This window comes from Mirounga angustirostris, unplaced genomic scaffold, assembly GCF_029215605.1.
Source record: "Mirounga angustirostris isolate CCGP_5_RB_7025 unplaced genomic scaffold, mMirAng1.0.hap1 SCAF_3, whole genome shotgun sequence".
Taxonomy (NCBI): Eukaryota; Metazoa; Chordata; class Mammalia; order Carnivora; family Phocidae; genus Mirounga; species Mirounga angustirostris.
In genome coordinates this window covers 31,697,477-31,717,076 of record NW_026991711.1, presented here as the reverse complement: position 1 = coordinate 31,717,076, position 19,600 = coordinate 31,697,477, and the positions used below count along the sequence as shown (strand labels likewise).

General features: G+C 36.8%; 1 pseudogene; it reads left to right on the top strand.

The window, feature by feature from the left end:
- Positions 1–16,414, top strand: part of LOC123839246 (translocon-associated protein subunit alpha-like) — a 28,721-nt pseudogene extending 12,307 nt beyond the window's left edge.
- The last annotated feature ends 3,186 nt before the right edge of the window (positions 16,415–19,600 follow it).

The following is a 19,600-nucleotide window of genomic DNA, read 5'->3' as shown; positions in this document are numbered from 1 at the left end:
TTTTATTAATGATCTTTTACAGATTGGTTAATCCTTTGAGGCACAAGCAGTTACCAGGCTCCAATTGTGGGGAACATCTTACTTTCACCACCAGGAAAGAATGAAGAGTGGAGGAAGGTGGAAACTACCATTTCGGTAGAACATCTACTATCTGCTAGGTATGGTTTAGTCCTAAAAGTTCTACAGATATTCAAACATCAAATCCTCAGGCAATTACAGTGAGGAAGGCTCTTTCAACTCCATGATACAAATGAGAAAACTGAGCTTAACTACCTTGCTGTAGATAATTCAGGTGGTCACTAACAGACCCAGAATTAGACCTAAGTGGGCTCCCTTGTCCACATTCCAGGGCCTCTACTGGAAGAACAACTGTCAACAACCTTTCTCCTCGTTTAACCCAAGTCATCCTCTGCAATCTCAGTCTCCAGCTCTTACTTTGGTCTTAGGGTCCTGTATAGTTCACAGCCCATTTTCAGAGAACTAAAAGTTGATGCCTTTGAGCTCTAATGAGTTCTTTTTTTTTTTTTTTTTAAGATTTTATTTATTTATTTGACAGAGACAGAGACAGCGAGAGCAGGAACACAAGCAGGGGGAGTGGGAGAGGGAGAAGCAGGCTTCCCGCTGAGCAAGGAGCCTGATGTGGAGCTCGATCCCAGGACCCTGGGATCATGACCTGAGCCGAAGGCAGTCGCTTAACCAACTGAGCCACCCAGGCGCCCGAGCTCTAATGAGTTCTTAAAGACTTCCTTGATCAAGTTCCTTACTTCTCTCATTTTATAAAATTTGAATTAGCTTCCATGAGTCTTCCATGAGGAAGTAACTGAAAAATTGTAGCTGAGTTTTACCATATCTAAACCTTTACAGTTTGTGTATATACCATAAGAATAATACACAAACAAGGTTATTACCATAAGGCAAACCTGAAATCTTATCACTAAAACTCAGCAAAGACCTTTGAACTCTAGTAGACATTTCACTGAGGAAGAGAATAGAGAATGAAAGCAAAGCAGTGCAACAGGTGGGAAAAGATGGAAAAGAAAACTTTGGAGGAATCCAAACTGAAACTGAGCCTGCTTCCCAATACTGCCAGTGGTGAGTCTCACTCCATGTGATAATATATCATCACCCTCATCTCACTACTCAGAGCTCCCCACCACGTTCTAGTCACTGGCTTTCTAAAAGCCTACACAGTTTATATTGTCCACATATCCTTTAAGTCTGTCAATTTTCAAGTTTTCCTCTCTGAGATGGTTGGTGGGTAGCTAACAAATCATACTGCTGAAGAGTGTAGGCTCTGGAGTCAGAACTCCTCAGTTCTGTTTTTTATTAGGTAGACAACTTTGGTCACGTTTTTTAAGTTTTCTGAGGTTCAGTTTCCTCATCTTAAAATGGGCTTTAATAACAGCGTCTGCCTCATTAGATTGTTAAGAGAATTAAATGAGGTAATGTAACACCTCCAAAGGGCATAGCCCAGGACCCTGGTACACTGTAAGTGCCAAACATTTATCACCAACATTGGGATCAGCATCAAATCGTGAGCTCCAAATTGCAGTAATTCTAATGTATTTTATGCAGAATGGGACCTTATGTGATGTTTGATGATATTAATGGTACGAGATGATGATGTTACAAGAACTAACCAACTGGAGAAAATGCCTTAAGAGAATTTTTTAAAAATATAATTGCAAAATAATTCACAATGGTTCTGTACATAATGAGAGTTATAGGCAAAGCCTGGCCCTCATCTTTTGTTTCTGTGTATTGTATCCTTTTCTTTTTCCTTTTTTTATTGCCTCAACTTGTAAGATAATTCATCTTATTATAGCAAGGATTCCAGATTACTTCATAGGAAATAGGAATAATAGGCGAAGAAATAAGAAAAGGTGACACAACAGCATATTCTTTCATATTTTTACTTTGGTACCTTTCCCCCACCCCAAATGTGATATAATTGTATGTCTAAAAAAGATGTATTCTTGGTGATTTCAGGCTCTACAAGAGCACGAAAAAAAACCCTCATGCTAATTTATGGCAGTTTATTTTACAACCATATGGGAAAGTTCATTTGGCTTGAACTTTTTTTCAGACACTGATGAGGCTGCTATTGATTTAGCACTCTCCTAGAATACAAACCCACAAAACACATAACAGGGGAAAAGCTAATTATGGTAATAAGAATCAAGCATGCATAATTCCATTAAAAATAGTCACCTCTCTTGGTATATCATAATTTTTTTTTAACAACTCTTCTGTTCATTAGGAGAAAATTACCTTTTAGTGTTAAGTGGACTATAAATGCACTGTTTACATTGAAACCGGAAAAAAACCTAATGTCATATTTTGTGTCAAGATGATTATTGCTATTGGTGTTTCCTGACTGTATTCCTTCAAAACAGTGTGTAATGAACACCTAGTCTGCACGTGCTGAGTCACTGTCTGAGATTTCATTGCAGAAGAACATGCCCCTCCTGTCCTTTGTGGGTAGACAGTTGAGTTGAGGCTCACTTAAGTTTCAAAAGTTACCTTACTGGCTCTTTCTATAAGGAGCAGGTGTTTTCTAACTACTCAACTATTGGGACAAAAGTTTTGTGGGTTTTTAAAATTTCTCTAGTAACCATAGTGCAAAAATTCAAAGGGATCCTAGGGTTTCAGAGGTTGAATAGACAGCCAAATTCATCTATTTCAAACTTCTAGCAACTGAAGAAATCCCCAAAGACAGATGCTTCCAGCAAGAAGTCCATTGCCTCAAAAGGCAAGCTATTCTACATATGAGTATCCTGTTAGAAATTTCTTTGCTGGTCTGAACAGCTCTGTTATCCTTATCTGCTGGAATAAGTTCTTCTATCTAAACATAGATTAAGACCAGGAAGACACAGAGTAATGATGTGAGAAAGATGGAAAAGTTAAACAAATTGAACAAATACCACAAGAGAGGTAGGGAATATTTATGTGCTATAAAAATATGAAAAATTGTCTACATTTCTATTGTCAAAAAGACACAAATTAATAAAATAAATTGCCATTTTTATCTATCAAGCTGACAAATACTTTTGAAAAGGAATCAATTTTAGAGGGCTGGATGAAGAGTAAGGAGTGGGAAATAGGATTGCTCATACAATGTCAGTGGACTGTAAATTGTTACACATTTTCTACTGTGCATTTTTGCAGTAAGTATCAAAAGCTTCAAAAATATATTTATTGTCTGACCCAAACTTCCATTTCTATTAATTTATTCTAAGGAAAAATGTATGTAAGGATGTTCATTAAACTTACTTAAATATAAAATTAGAAATCATAAAATATTGGGGCGCCTGGGTGGCTCAGTTGGCTAAGCATTTGCCTTCGGCTCAGGTCACAATCCCAGGGTCCTGGGATCAAGCCTACATCAGGCCACCTGCTCAGCAAGGAGTGTGCTTCTCCCTCTCTCTCTGCCCGCCCCTCCCCCCACTGCTCCTGCTCTCTCTCTCTCTCTCTCAAATAAATAAAAAAGAAAGAAATCATAAATATTAATAATATTTTTGTGACCTTGTTTAATTCAAGGGACTTCAAGGGGTTTTCAGGGTCAAGAGTGGTTTACACTGGATGCCTGAAGCTCTCTTGTCACCTTCTCTTTTGTGGAAATCACTTTTTGGGGAATTAGTCAAAGCAGGTCCATAAAGTCACAGAAAAAAGAAGGAAGAAATCTTGAATTGCCATTCTGGGTCATCCGCCTTCAAACTGGAATCTGCATGAAATTCTATCTTCACAATAGCAGCAACCCTAAACTAATGCCTCCTTACTCATCAGAGTCACCATCATTTAAATCTTCATAAAGATCTTCAAAATCAGTTTCCAAAAAAATAATTAAGTCATCTTGCCTATCATTGTTGCCTAAGTAGTTAAAATTTCCCCTTTAACATTTTAATGTGGCTTACTCTGCGATTTTAACAGGAGCATGCTACTACAGATAATTACGTTATCATTACTTTAAATTGCATTAAAATTCTTAATTGCCAAAAAAACTTAATTGCTTATACTATGTCTTAATGTCTTTTACCTTTCATTTGTTCATAAGTTAACCTTTCAAAAATGATTTAGGAAAATCTTGTGATACTGTGTGGTTTCTTGACTATTTGTTAAGCAGGAGGTAGATGTCCATTGAATAGAATGTAGGTCGAAGATGTGTGGGAATTTGGAGTTGTGTATTACTGATTTTGGGTCAACTTAATTGATAGTTCACAAATCCTCTTTATTTTGGTTTGCTCATGGTAAATGATAGTATTCATGGTAGAAGGTATGCAATAATAAAATCTCTTACAGGAAGCACTTACTACTTAAATTACTATATTACTTAATTTTAAAAAAGGGATCTCAAATGAGAAAAATTGCTTGCTGAGTACAAAGAGCACAGTGTTCTTTCATTGAGCCACCTGTATGAATGCAAATGCCCACATACTACTTTAAAAGCAATGTAAATAAAATAGAGCTAAAAATCTATACAAGCAAAACTGAAGGGACTAGAAAACTGTGCTTCTGTAGTAGTGACTAGATTTGTAATAACTGGGGAAGAAAAAAAAATAGGCATTTCTTTAGAGGTGGTAGGGAAGAAATATGACATAAGAGCCAGAGGCTATACGGAGCCAGTGAAATTGTCCATTATTTAAACTGCAGGTGGTGACACTCACATAAACTGGTATAGCAAGATGCATCTAAAGCCAGTGATGTGAGTGGATTTAGTGTGAAATCCACTGTGGAATTCTGTACTTCATGGAAGAGTACAGGTGTGCTCTGCCTTAGGAGAACATGGTACTAGAAATGCTACCTCTGAAAGAAGACAAATTAAAGTCTAAGTACATCGAATATATAATTTAAACCCTATTTATATATTATTAACAACTTGGCAGAAAATTTGGGGAATTAAGTTTCTTGAGGTAGAAAAGAAGGAAAAGATAGTAAGGGAAAGGAAAAGAAATGAGACAAGAAGATGAAGAGGAAAGCAAATGCAGTGGAAGGGGGAGATGAAGAAGGAAAAAGGAAAAAGTGAAGAGTGTGGAAAAGGAGAGATATCTAGGAGATAGGTAATAGAGGTAAGATCCAATGCTGCCAAAATATTGAGAATATATTAATGGAAATCTCTAAAAAAGTCTTCCTGCTTCCAGACAAAATTGTTAAATTGATGATGTTGGTCTTCATCATGTCCACTCTTGGCTTATATTTCAGTGATCATATTTTCTGTAAAGGGCCTGATAATAAAAGTTTTTGGCTTTAGCAACTACTCAACTCTGACTCTCCATAATTTTTACAGTTATGCTCCCTGTCTTTAAACTTGCCTCCCTGGGGCGCCTGGGTGGCTCAGTTGGTTAAGCGACTGCCTTCGGCTCAGGTCATGATCCTGGAGTCCCTGGATCGAGTCCCGCATCGGGCTCCCTGCTCGGCAGGAAGTCTGCTTCTCCCTCTGCCCCTCCCCCCTCTCATGTGCTCTCTCTCATTCTCTCTCTCTCAAATAAATAAATAAATAAATAAATAAAATCTTAAAAAAAAAAGTTATTATAAACTTGCCTCCCTATTTCTTGTCACTTAATATTGTCTTTCTGCATCTTTCAGGTAGCATCTAGCCACCATAACAAAATTTCCCTGCTTAGAAACTCACAAGAGGAAGACAATGACAGTCTCGAGAGCACCACAAGATCTTTCTATCACTACCAAATGCATTCCAAGTGAACCGCATTCGGCTCCTATCCAACATCTACATCATTATTCAATCATTCAAGAATTGAGTACCTGTTATGTGTTTCACCCTATAAACAAAAATGATTTTAAAAAATTAATTCTTGGCCTCGAGTGATTCAATCTACTATCAGTAGAGATTACTTACATGCCCGTCACCTTCTTACATCCAGCCCACCCCATCAAGTCATTAGAAAGCCATTAGTAACTTCAATAGTGGCAAAATCAAACTGGAATAGGAAGGCCAGAAGTAGGAAAAATTAATGAAGAAGATACTTGAGGACCAAAGACTTGATGATATAGCAATTATTTCTCCCCATAGGAGTTTCATTTCTAGTCAGTCACTAGGACATGTCAGGTAGCAGGCACCGAGAATGCTCTGTCCCGGTAAGGGAGAAGAGAAGAAAACCAATTTATCAGATAAAAGACTGTCTTTACTCCTTCTTTAAGTTTATATCATTTTGTGAAGAACTTCCAGAGAGAAATGTCTCATGATTACCAATCCTTGATACCAAAACTAAATTAAATTTTTTATTAAAACAAATAAGATTCAAGAGTCTGCTTATGGCTGTGGAAATTTTAGTATATCAGATTAATCTTCCTGCCAGTACCAACTAGAAAAGCTGGGTAGCATATAAGAACATCTGCTTGGAGGCAGCAAATGGCTACCATGGTAGCAGGACAAGCATGGAGGTACACATTCCAGTCTCCATTCAAGAGAGAACATGCTGCAAAGATTGCACTCAGCTAACAGCCCTCACACTTCAGAATGTGCTGAAGCACTCATGCCGAAGCCATGTACTCTCCAGGCTGCTCTTGCCCAACAGAGAACTCTTCTAATGAGCAGTCTACTCTCCAGCTCCTTATCAGCCTAGCTGAGCCTATCTCAGAACTGCACTAGTCTGAGAGTCTTCCTATCCAGTCCTCCTATCTCCTTCCTCCTCTGCTCTCACAGGCATCAGGTCTGCATTGCAGTCTCTCTGCCTACTCCTACTCTCTCTACCCTATGACTCACATTTACTAACCTCAAAAATGATGACACTTTCTCAGTAGTGCAGCCATTTTCCACAGGAGGCTAACAAATGGTATTTTAATCAAATAGTTTGCCTTGGAATAAAACCAACAGCTTATATAAACATAGCAAAATACTTCCTACCATGTGAACTTTTGGAGTGTTTTGCTAAGCAAAATGGCTGCAGTTTTCTATTAGTGGAGAAGTTTTTCCTGAATGGAAATGCATAATTTAGGTTTAATAAGACTTTTCAATATAAGCTGTACATACAAATGTGTGTTTTCTCCTTTCCTTGTGTTTACAGCATGAGATAAGCTGTAGACCAATTTTATATAGCTATTTTATATGCAAATAAGAGGTTGTTTTTACGTGTCTTCAGTTTTATAGGAGACAGCAAGAGAATTTCAAATAAAGCAGTTTTCCACTCTAGTCAGAGAATTGACTTTTATATTTTCTGCTTTCTGTGGACATCTTTATCTCTTGACAGCTACCGAAAAATGTTTAAACACTAAAGACTTAAGACATCAATACAATTTTATAAACAATTTTATTATTTCAGATTAAATGAGCTCATTTTGGCTTTTTGAGCATGAGTTGAGATGGTCAGTTGACCTCTTCCTCCATTCAAAAGCAAGAAGCATCTTCTGTATGAATAATTTCCCAGGCTCCCCACATGGAGGTAAATCAGGCCAATTTGATGTCACCTGCCTCTGTCTTCATAGAATGGGGAAGAGGAGTTAATTTATTGCTGGCATCAATGGCCACAAAAGGAACTGAGAAGAGGATTCTGACATGAACAGATTACAGATCCCATAAATGGAGCTTCATTTTTGGCAAGATGGATAGATTTGGAAGGACCCATAGACCTAACAGAGCTAATACAGACAGCATGCTGCTGATCCAATGATTCTCCAGCAGGAACAAAATCTGCCTTGGCCAGTAGTACATTGAAAGAGCCAATGGCCATTAGGCAGAGGCTCAAGTAAGCAGGTGGTTTCTGTCAATGGATGTCCTACAGTGGACAAAACAGAGCGTGGAGGAGGAGAAGGAAATAGGTACACAATAGGTATAGATTTGGGCAGGGAGTCTTAATGGATATGGCATGGTGGAGGGAGCAAAAACGAGTTCAGCAAGACTTGAAAACCAAAGAACAGAGAAGTGAAGTGACTTGTCCAAGGTTACACATTAGCAAGTGGCAGTAGCAGGATTTGAACAGAGACTCAGGAGCCCCCACTAATAGTTTAGTTACACATAGCATCATACTTCTACTGTGGTGGCGGGGGGCGCGGATAGAGAAAAATATGTAAAAGCAAGAATTGGTCCATTTAGTACCTGTTTAGAATACCAGTGGTAGACCACAATGAGATACGTAGAAAAAGTAGTCAAACTGTGGCAGCACATTTTTAATGTAATTTTTCCAATAATTATTTCCCTAACTATGTTCCTGGCACGGAGCTATGTTAGCACAGCCATGGCAGGAGCAGGGTTTATGGCCAGAGCCTTTATTACCAGCATGAGCAATGGTGCTGTAATGACCAGCATCCTTCTGGGTTGTGCTCCTCTGTTGTGCACAGAAACAAGCAGTAACTCCATCATTTTCCCTCTGATTTGTAAATTCCAAAATGATAGAATTCTATATATGAGATCATCATGTAACCTATCGACAAAAACTTTAAATATCAACTTATGCCCCCAAGGATCTGGAAGATTCAATATGGTTTGCAAAGGCATCGACTCAAAAAGCTTTCAATGATAATTCATCAAAAATAAAATAAATGTGAAAGAATATTTTAAACAGCAGACTGACACCTATGATATATCCACAGTGTATTTAATATGTTTTGATGTATTTTTTTACTTTTACTTAAGCAATTTATGCTCATTTTAGATAACTTAGAATAACATCATTTAAAAATCACCTGAGATATTACCACCAGAGATGATCATTATAAATATTTTATTGTTAAGCCTTCCAGAATTCTGTCCTAGTCATTTAACATTTAGTAAAAGTAAAAATACATTTGTCACACTATATATCCTGTGTAACTGCCTCTCTCATTTAGCTATATTATGAATACCTTGTCAAGTCCTATACAAAATAACATTTTTTATGACTACATGTTTTTATTTTGCTTTATGAGTGCCCATAATTTATTTTGTCAATTCCCCATTATTGGGTATTTATGTTATTTCCAATTCTTCTTATTTATTTATAAGACTGCTTCTTACACTTCGCAAATTAACATTTAATCTGTTACGTAGAAGTACTGTTCCTAGTTTTCCTTTCAACTTCATAGTAGTTTGCATTCAAAAGTGTATTTTTAATTTTTATGTAGAAGTGTATGAACATTTCAACTGTGAATTCTGCTTTTGATGCCATGCTGAGAAAGCCTTTCTTTCAAGAATGAAGAATACCCCTCCTACCCTGTGATATGTGTATATTCATGGGTTCCACCAACACTTTTATGGTTTCATTATTTTTCATTTAATATGTTTTTGAAAGAACAGATACTAACATAGTCCTGGAAAATCACATATCAAAAACTTCCAGATAGCTTGCTTTGTAAAAGAATATTGAGATGACTCTGCTTCACAGGAGAAAGGGGCCCTTGTATATTACAAAAACTCAAAGTAGAAGACACTGGAGAAGTGAAGTAAATGATTTGATTACATTTCTATAAAAGTTGTTAAGACTGCTATAAAGACAAGAAGATATAATCTTCAGTGTAGATATCCAGGCCAGGCTACCTGTGATTAATAAGCATATCCATTCCCTGCTCCATTTGTAAGGACTCTTTTCTGAAGATCTACACCTTCCCACCAGCTTATTCTAATTCCAAATGGACTGCCTCCATGACTTCATCTATTTCTTTAGAGGACATGAGAGAGATTTTTACATCAGAGTACACTCGTCAAAAAGAGAGAATGCATACCATGGCTGCTATTCCTAATAATAGTACTACACTTTCAAACCATGTAATTTGACTACAGAGATTTTTTAAAGTAGCAGCTAAGAAATCTGACATGTAACGTGCAAATTGCAAAACCTGGACAAGATTTTACATGCCTTTTTCTTTCCCTGATTTTATTTCTAAATTATTTTTTAGGATCCTACAATGCCTCTACGATTAAACTTTAATAACCTTAAAATCTATTCATTATTCCATGGCCACCTTTAATACATCAGCCAGTGATATCACTAACTGCCCAGTTTAAGAGGTTTTTCCCCTTGGAAGAATCTGTTCATTACAATAGTTAACAACTACTCAGTTAGCAAAGAGCCCTAAGACAAGGCATGGGACAAGTTAATGGTGTAACAAATCAGTCATTAAGCTAAATGGTCAGTTTGCACAGTAGAGTATTATTGCTTTATTGAATCCAACTTAAAGATTTACAGAAGTTACATTTTATTCCAGGTACAAGATGCATAAATGAAATACAGAGGGGTGCAGTTTTGTTTTACACTGCTTTCATTAAGAACCCAATTGCATGGCAAAATCAGTTAGTATATATCTCGTTCCATGTGACAGCCAATTTTCCACTGAGATTGGAAACTCTTGGAGCCTTTTAATCCTTGTTCCTACTCTGGGAGTACAGGAGTGGGAGTTACAGCATGTTTTTAAATTGTTTAAAGTAAAGCATCAATGGTAACAAGGGCTTCTCCCTGACTCCTGAGCAATGGAACATCTCTGGATGGATGGGGCATGGCTTGAACTCTAGGCCTACTTTGATGATGAAATCTGTATGGGACATACTTCTTGGTCCAACATACTAAGGTGGTTTTTTTCCAATGAATTTCTTTTCAGAGAAAATACGTAGTGTTATAAACATAGCTGCACCACGTAACCTGTGACACAGTCAACTTGACCACCTAAAGGCTCAAAGCTGATAGCATCATCATTCATTTAACAAATATTTTTTTGTATCCCTAATACATGTTAAGTATGTGCAAAGATCTAGGGATCTAGTGGGTACCAATCCTCATGGGGTTTATAATCTTGTGGAGAAGGCAGCCTTCAAAAAACAAATAATTTTACATTAATACATTATTGTATTACATTAAACAGGATACATTAAGTACATAAAACATTACACGGGATATATATATTAAACAGGATAAAATACATTAAACACATCCATTAAACAGAATAATTTTGCAAGTAATGAGTGTTATAAAGAAAAAAATATATCCAGGAAGAGTGTTGAATGGAAGTCAACTGCTCATGTAAGGAGTGGAAATTAGGTTATTTGGAGGACTGCAGACAATCGATCAATTGGGGGTCCATAAAAAAAAAAAAGATAAGTATTTCACTGAACACTTATAAAGCACCCTTTTACATGCTTTCAAAGGCCTGTCTGCTGCTTTTAGTTTCTCTGAGCAAACATTTCTCTTCGGAACAGAAGAGCTATAGCAAAAGATTAAAGCTTAGAGTTAGGGATAGTGCATGCTCAAGATTCCTGCTCAGTGCCCAGCACTACATACATAATGCTTTTTATAGCAGTAACAACAATGATGGGAAAGGTCAAATAACTGAGGATTTGGAATAATTGCTTGGTTCAGATCTATAAAAAGCTATTAAATCAGTTCTCTAGAGAATAATATGTTTTGTTATTCTATAAGGGCATAAGTGTAAAAGTTCTCCAGCTTACAGACTAATTCTGGACCTCAGCTTACTTTCACTTAATATATTTATGTTCTACAGTTGCAAACCACAAATTTACTTTTAATGTCTTCAGTGGGAATAAAATACCACAAAATAAACTGTTAGACTTTGTGTGTGTATGTAATAACATCTGACAATCCTCACTTTCCGGACGAATACTTATGAGCCAGCAACAAAAAAGAAGAGATTTTTCAGAAAGCCTGTGTTCAAAAGTATACATATCATTTGAAACATTTTAAAAATGAATTCTTTCAATAAGAGTTACTTCATTTCATATTGTGGTTGGCAAGGTAAACCCTTGCTTTGACAATAAAAAGACTATTTATGAAAGACTAATAACATCATGTGTAGCTCACATCATATGGTATATTTGCATAAATGTAAATGACATCATTTTAGGATCCTTTGTTTCTTGCTCCACTGGTACTCTTCCCAAATACAGGCTGACAGTGTTCCTAAACTAATTAATCCACTTATTAAAACAAGCATAACAAAGCAAAACCTATTGTCCTTTCCTCATGGAACTCATTGAAAATTAAATGAGAATTCCCTGTCATGGGTCTTAGTTCTCTTGGCCTTAGGCAGAGGAAGCAAAGTGTATCAGTCAGGGACCCAGAAGGAAATAAGTGGCATTGTCTCAAAGGTAACTCAACAGAGTGTAAGGAATGGGACATCTTATGAAGGTGGGGGCAGGTTAAAGGAGACCAAGGGACGGGGTGGTGCAGCAACCTGGAGCTGGCAACAGCAAGAACAGTTTCCACTATGCTTACAATGCCAAGGGGAGTGTGTTAATTTCCTATTGCTGCTGAAAAAATTTACCACAAACTTAGTGACTTAAAACAACAGAAATTTTTCTCTTATACTTCTGGAGGCCAAAAGTCCAAAATCAGTCCTACTGAGCTAAAATCAAGGTGTTGGCTGGCAGAGCCACTCTTCCTCACGAGGCAGTACTGAAGAATCTATTTTCTTGTGTTTTCCAGGATCTCGATCTGCATTCCTTGCATTCCTAGGCTTGTGGTCCCTTCATCTTTCAAGCTAAGAGTGTAGCATTTACTCCTTCTGACTTTGCTTCTATCACATGTTTTCCCCCCTATCTATATGTAGTCAAATCTCCCTATATCTTCCTCTTTTAAGAATATTTTTAACTAGGGGCACCTGGGTGGCTCAGTTGGTTAAGCATCGAATTCTTGGTTTCAGCTGAGGTCATGATCTCTGGGTCATGAGATGGAGCCCCATGTCAGGTTTTGTGGTTCAGCGGGGGAGTCTGCTTGAGATTCTCTCCCTCTCCCACTCTCTCCCTCTCTACCCCTCCCCCATTTGCACACATGCAAACTCTCTCTCTCTCAAATAAATAACTAAATAAAATCTTTTAATGGGGGGGTGCGCCTGGGTGGCTCAGTCAGTTAAGCATCTGACTCTTGGTTTCTGCTCAGGTCATGATCTCATGGGTCATGAAACTGAGCTCTGTGCTCAGCAAGGAGTCTGCTTAGGATTCTTTCTCTCTCTTTGCCCCTCCCCTCACCGTGCTTGCTGGCATTCTCTCTCTCAAATAAATAAATAAAATCTTTTCTTAAAAAAAAATACTTTTAACTATATTTAGGGCCCCCTTGGATAACCCAGGATAATCTCTCCATCTCAAGATCCTTAACTTAATCACATCTGCAAAGACCCTTTTTCATATGAGGTAATATTCATGTGTTCCAGGGATTAGGATCTAAATATCATGGGGGGCCACTATTCACCCTGCCACAAGGAGGGTCTGGAGCTGTAACGAGAACCCAGGGAGACCTAAAGCAATAGGGAAAAAACATCTGACAGAATATGTGGTTTATAACCACTTACCACATACGGTAGTAGAACATGGCCACTACCAAGAGATGACCAAACAAAAAGAGAGTCTGGGAAATAAGTACCCCAACCTCTCTCTTATCCTACCCTCCAATTTCTGCCAGTGCCTCCCACAGTCCAACCTCCAATGGAATCCCACAGTCCAACCTCAAATGGGAGGCCAGACCATCCATCCATAAAGGTCAGCCTGCTAGCACTCAGAGGATGACAGAGAAAGCTGACCAGTGGTCTCAAGAATCAGATGAAGACTAAAAGCAAATGGGCACTGGAAGGAAACTGACAACAGTTCTGAGGCCATATGTAAGAATGAGGACTTCTGCAAGAGACTGAGGAGATATCGATCAGATTACCATGGCTTAAAAAAAACCAACCAAGCAGCCTGAATGCAGAGAAGTAAGGTTCATTTCAACACCCACCATAAGGGCTGATCCCGGAGACTGGGAAATCATTCTAGAATTAACTCACTGTGCATTAACTCAACCAGGCTTTAACTCTGCAAGATTCATTCCAAGATTTTGGAACTTTAACCAGGTTTTTCAATTAGAGATTTATAGTTTACAAATGGAAATAAAGAATGCATTTGTCAAAAACATTAATTCAAAGGGATACATGCACCTCTATGTTTACAGCAGCATTATTTATAATAGCCAAATTATGGAAGCAACCCAAGTGTCCACTGATGAATGAATGGATAAAGAAAAGGATATATATATATCATGGAATTGTATATAATATATATAATGGAATAATATATATATAATGGAATAATATTTAACCATAAAATAGAATGAAATCTTGTCATTTGCAATGACATGGATGGAGCTAGAGAGTATTATGCTAAGTAAACTAAATCAGAGAAAGACAAATACCATATGATTTTACTCATATGTGGAATTTAAGAAACAAAACAAACAAAGGGAAAAAAAGAGAGAGAGACAAACCAAGAAACAGACTCTTAACTATAGAAAACAACTGATGGTTACCAGAGGGGAGGTGGGAGGGAGATGGGGGAAACAGGTGATGGAAATTAAGGAGTGCACTTGTTGTGATGAGTGTAGGGTGATGTATGGAAGTGTTGAATCACTATATTGTACACCTGAAACTAAATAACACTGTATGTTAATTATACTGGAATTAAAATCTAAAAACTTAATAAAAAAAGAAACAAAAAGATGTATTTGTTTTAATTGGGTGGGAAGAATCTAATGCATCTTACCCTGGTTTGGATTAATAGTGTCATAAAAGTCAACGTTATGTTTGGAGACTCCTCTTTTTCTCTAGAGATACTTAAGCTATAGTTGAGGCAGATGGGATTAAGGAAGGCAAAGCTTGGTTCCATTTGACATCCCACTGACTTTATGGCCAGGAAATCAACTTGCTTATGTGAGAGACCAAATTAGTGTCACATCTAGTCCAAAGTCTCTGCAGGGAATTCAGTCCATGCTCCCAAAACTTTGAAACTTAGGATGTTTGGCTTTCGTGGTCTGTATTTCACTGGCCATGATATCAAGATCCAAAGAGTGCCAAACCCTTGGGCAAAGCCTAAGGAACAAACACTTTCTGATAAAAAGGTACCTAATAAATGAATTAAATATTAGCATTTGGAAGAAAAATCATTGCGGTTTGTTGTGAATAGTAGGAATTCTAAAGACTACTTTACTTCACTCCCACTTTAGAAGTGATTAAAAAATATTTTTGAATAAAAGAGTAGCTAAATGTAACTTAAAACTCCACCAAAACAAAATGGTTGTAATATAAATGATTTGGTCTATAGGTACAAAAGACATGTTATTTAATCAGTAGAGTCCCAAATGACCATGATTTTTATTCCTTCCAAGCTGATCATTGTGTAACTCCTTTTTGAAAAAAAAGATTTTATTTATTTATTTTGAGAGAGAGAGAAACAGTGCAAGCTGGGCAAGGGACAGAGGGGGAGGAAGAGGAAGAGGGAAAGAATCCCAAGCAGATTCCACGCCAAGTGTGAACCTCCATCTCATAACCATGAGATCATAACCTGAGTGGAAATCAAGAGTCAGTCGCTTAACCAACTGAGCCACCCAGGCACCTCATAGTTTAACTCTTACACAGAGAATTATAACCACAAAGCCTAGATGAAGTATAATGCTGCTAACATTGCCAGAACCCCCAAACCATGGACAGGGACTGGACACTCAACTGGCCACACAGTGAGACTCTTCTTTCACCTTCTTCTACCACTCTTGGTAGTCTTGTGTGCCACCCTCTTGCTTGGAGAGGGGCCTGGAAAGTAGTTGCCAGTGGTTCAATATCTTAGAGTGGATGAAGAACAAGTGAAAGATTCAATAATAAAAATGAAGAAGTGGAGGGTTAAAAGAGATGAAGCCACAGATTTTTTGAAGGAAGAAGATGTATTTGGGGAACCAGCTAGACAGGAACAAGTGTCTCACATGAAGTAATCTGCTTGGGATTCTTTCCCTCTTCTTCTACCATATTTATAAAAGGAGAAAAGAGACTGGCATTGTGAAGTTCCTTATAGACTTGATACACAGGGTACAGAACTTTTGTTGTTAATGAGACGTTTTGTTTCATTATCCTCAGGATCACCAGTTTTATATCCAGAATATCACAATTCTTCATCTAAACACTGTAGGGCCATTTCAGAAACAGGCAACTGAGAGACCCCTTCATTCCTCTTTGAGAGTCCATGGGTGGTTGACCCTGTGATCTACTCATAAACCTAAATTCAAATATTTGAATGGCAATGTATTCCAAGATGCTACCTTTGATCAAACAGTTACAATTAATGAAAAAGAGTAGGTTCGATGAAGAAACAATCTTTACATATGTTTCTTGCTGGTTTTGAGCTACTAGCTATTGGATTTTATTAATTCCTATAATCTAGAAATCAAAAGAGATTCACACAGAAAATAGAAATGGATACATCAAACCAGTGTAATGTTAATGGGAATTCATTCCTCATAAAACTTTGAATCAGATTGATAAAGTTTCAACCAGAAGTTTTCCCAGAACACAGACACAGAAGAAATCAATGGGATCTGATGAGCAAATGGTCCTTTGTGCAACAATTCAGACTTTACTTAACTGTCCCAGTATTTTTCAGTTTGGAGGGACAGAAAAGCAGTATCACCATAGAAGGCAACTGCAACAGATGTGTGGACTGAGCAATCAGAGTCAATGGTCATAATGATGCTGAAAATGTACCACATTCACTTCTGCAAAGTCACAAATTTGCTTTTCTAAAACCACTAGAATCCGTGTGTGTGATGTGTGTAAACAGTTGGTCTCATCAGAATCATTATTGTACCACCTGAAGCACATCTTTAGAATACTAAATACAGCACCTGTGTCTCTTATTTACAGTTTCTAATATTTCTCTCCCAAAATACAACATATATTTGCCCAATATCATGGTAGATTTCATGCCTCAAACTGTATGAAAGAAAACAATTTGTGTCTTCTCAAACCGTTCCAAATCTACATTGAGGGCATAGATAAGCATGTTGTTGTTTTACAAATGGTATTCTAAAGACACAGTAATGCTTTTTAGCATTAAAAAAAAAATACTGTTTTCTTTTCTTGCTCTTTAATATGCACATTGAGAAATCCTCCCAAGGGTTCAAGAAATTTGGGGATCTTCCAGTGACGAAATTGTGAAGCATGAAAATTTCTGCTGACTTTGCTACATAAACCTCACCTCTATTTTTTAACAAAAACTAAATAGTACCACACACACACACACACACACAGTGAAAAACTTGGGATTAAGGGGGAAAAGTGACTTAAGTAAGGATAGTTTATAAATGATCCACAATTAAATAAACATTGATTAATGAACTATTTTTAAGTTCTAGAAAGTACTTAGTTTTCCTAAATTCTTAAATACATAAATTATATTTTATAGCACTTATTGTAGAAACTAAATCAGTAGGTAATATCACTGAAAAAAAAAAATCTCAGGGACATACTTCCAAATCAAAAGCTGCCCTTTCCCTCTCCAAACGTCTCCCAAGTAAGACAGATGGGGCCCAGATAGACAGGAACAAGTGTCTCACATGAAGTAATCTTGAAGACTTTTGGTCCAAGATAACAATCTAAATCCACATCTTTAATTCTAGCCCCTCTCAAATTATCCCATTTAAATATCTAAAGAAATATAATCAGCAATTATCATTGGAAATTAGATAAGAGTGCCACCCACATTCTAGAAAACTTTAAGGACTTCCCATAAGATACAATGAAGATTAAACAAGATTGAGGTAAAGACCTCCCAAACTACAACCACTAGAGACAATGAAAAAGGCTGTCTAAGAAGTACTTGAAAGAATTTTCCAATGTAACTTAATGAACCCCCCTCCCCACTCCTCAACTCAAACAGCAGAGAAAGAGGGCTATCAGGTCCTAGAAGGGATTAATAATTTAATCAGTCACACTAATACTCAGAAAGTGGCCAGATTCCAGAATTCACACAGATCCTGCTGAACATCGCTGACTTCCAACGTGGCATGAGCGTAATAGTGAGTTGAGCAAGCAGGGAACATTACTATTCCTTAATACGGGTGTTTTTACCTATTGGAGAAGGAAGTTACCCACAAAAGAGTTAGGAAGGGCCCTCAACTGATAAGAGATACAGGGAGAAATTTTGCCTTTCTGCTTCAACCTTCATAAGCCATCTGATTGTTCTGCCTAAATAACTACAGATTTCTTATTTATCCTTATAACCCAAAAATGTCAACAACCTTTATCTAAATGTAAGTTAGGTTTCATCATTCTGCTTTATATTTGAACCTTCAGCATTGTTTTTAATTTCTTTGACAATTTCTATTTCATTTTTCCTGTTCACTCATACAAATTTTATTATAGGCATAGTTGATATATATTCATCATGTCTATTTTCTTGAATTTCCATGTACTGGTTTTGAGTATAACTTTTAATAAAGCAATTTGCTTTTCATTGGATGGAATCTACAATTCACTGTTGCTCTTTTAAATGGACAAACACACTAAGAAATCTTTCTTGGTCTTACATTGCTCCCTTGTTATGTCATCAGCTATAGTTTTAGGAGAACAATGTCTTCTTAAATCTCACTGAGAAAATAAAGTATTATAAATGTTTATTCTCATTTCTTTATTAATAAATTATCATTTATCCAAATTTTATCAGACCCCTGTGTTTTAAGTTACAAAATCTTCATTTGCCTCTTTGTTTTCCTCTGTTTGATCACCCTTACCAATGAGAGTTCATGTAATGGAAAATGGGAAATGAGATTTACTGACTTTTACTTCCCCAAATTAGATTCAATTGCTCTTTTGATATTAAATAAAGATGAAGATAAATGAACAAAATATTTACTTCAAAAATGTAGAAAGGAACTTGAGAAAACTAAAATGAGGGCGCCTGGGTGGCTCAGTTGGTTGGGCGACTGCCTTCGGCTCAGGTCATGATCCTGGAGTCCCTGGATCGAGTCCCGCATGGGGCTCCCTGCTCGGCGGGGAGTCTGCTTCTCCCTCTGACCCTCCCCCCTCTCATGTGCTTGCTCTCTCTCATTCTCTCTCTCAAATAAATAAATAAAATCTTTAAAAAAAAAAAGAAAACTAAAATGATGTCATTAATAAAGATTAAAAACAACTAAATTAGTTAGAAAGTAGGAATTCAGTAAAAATCAATTAATCAAAAAGCTGTTATTTGAAACAATACAATAGATAAAATCTTGGTAAGGCTAATTGAGCAAAAGTGCGAAAATAGAAATATAATCAGAATTATATTATTTTTGAAATAAAATCATTTAAATCATATCTCAATATCTTTGAAAATAAAAAATCTTCTAAGAAAATATAAAACACCAAAACTAATCAAACAGGCAGTAATTCAGAATAGTCCAATATTCACAGAAGATATTTTAAAAGTTGCCAAAGAATTACCACCTCCCCCACTTCTGTTCATCTAACCTGGATATTCTCATGGTTTAAAAATGTGATCATCCCTATAGTGTTACTGTTCGGAAGCACCCCCCCAAAAAAAAATAATTTTAATTTTTTTTTAATTTAACTAGTTAACCTGCTACCAAAACCAACAAAACAGCCATAAAACAGAACTACAGAGAAACCCTATTTGTGAATACATATTAAATATTTCCAAATAAAATATTACCATTTGAGCCCAGCAGCAAGTTTGGTGTACTGACTGATAAATAACAAGTTTTATTGTTAGTATAAAAGGTATACATTCTCCTTGAAGAATAGCAGGAAAAGCAAAAATCCCTCTAATTTCCATTACCAAGATATAACCACTACTAACATTTGGATAAACATGCTTCCATTTTCTCTCTAAAGAGGCACACACACATACATATAGTTCAATGTTAACAACTTC